This window comes from Saimiri boliviensis, chromosome X (assembly GCF_048565385.1).
Source record: "Saimiri boliviensis isolate mSaiBol1 chromosome X, mSaiBol1.pri, whole genome shotgun sequence".
Taxonomy (NCBI): domain Eukaryota; kingdom Metazoa; phylum Chordata; class Mammalia; order Primates; family Cebidae; genus Saimiri; species Saimiri boliviensis.
The window spans coordinates 72764032-72765283 of NC_133470.1; the positions used below are offsets into that span (position 1 = coordinate 72764032).

General features: G+C 42.8%; 1 pseudogene; it reads right to left on the reverse strand.

Moving 5' to 3' along the window:
- Positions 1–290: 290 nt before the first annotated feature.
- Positions 291–837, reverse strand: LOC101037760 (dynactin subunit 5-like; annotated as a pseudogene).
- Between the last annotated feature and the right edge of the window lie 415 nt (positions 838–1252).

The window sequence follows — 1252 nt, forward strand, 5'->3', positions numbered from 1 at the left end:
GGGCTGGAGTGTTGGGAACAGATGATTCTGTGTTCCACAGATAATGGTACAAAGTGACTGTTCATAGATAAGGTGCAAGCATAGCATTTGAAGATAACTCCTCCAGATGGTCTATTAGTAAATTCTTAAGAGCTTAGAGCCTTGAGGATTGAGAAATTCTCAAGAAATTTTTTAAAAGAAGGAGGGGTAGATGTTGAAGACATAAGAGCTCTTTGTAGGTGTTTACTGGCTCGCTTTGTCCCCAGATTCATTTTAAAGCTCAAGCAAATTCAAGATGTGAGGCAGAGATGCTAGACTTGTGTCAGGGGCAAAAACTTCTGGTAGTAGCTCTTGGTGACATCAATCATCAGCTCCTGAGTGCACTCTGGGAGCTCCCCTGCGAAGAGTCCCAGGCAGCCTGAGAAGACAGTGAATGGTGGGACCACAGTTTATGGAGGTAATACTGTGTTGTCAAGAATTTTGCAGCAGTCTTTCAACACCCATCGGCGTCCAATCACATGGTTTTTGCTAACGTGGATGTAGGAACCAATCTGAGCTGCATTGACCACACAATCTTCCTCAATAAAGACATGGTCCCCAACATGTAAAGGAAAAAAATGCAACACTTTTGCTGAATTTCTTGAATGGTGGCCTTATGACACTATGACTTTTCACAACACAATGGCGCCCAACTCTCACATTTGCCAGATCCCCTCAGATAATACAGTCATTCATCACAATGGTCTTACCATTGAGAACGATGTTCTGGCTTCCATACAACACCGACTGGCAATTGATTTTGTTCCCAGATGCCGTCTCGATGTACTCGGACTTGTAAATCAGCTCACCCAACTCCATGGCCGCCGCCTCCTTCCCTCAGACCCGGCTCCTGTCAGAGTCAGTCGGTCAGTCTTTGTGAGATTCCAGCTACTTCATATTTGGCTTCTTTACATAAACTCATATTTCTTGGAGGTTTTGTTCATTTTTTCCAATGTTTTTGTCTTTATCTTATTTGAAATAAGACTGGCTATCTTATTTCAGAGAGCCAGTCTTCATGTTCTGAGATTCTTTCCTCAGCCTCATATATTCTACTGTTAATACTTGTGACAGCATTGTGAAATTCCCGGAGTGTGTTTTTCAGCTGTATCAAGTCATTTAGATTCTTTCTTATACTGCCTATTTTGTCTGTCAGCTCCTGTATTCTTTTTTTTTTTGAGACGGAGTTTCGCTTTTGTTACCCAGGCTGGAGTGCAATGGCGGGATCTCGGCTCAC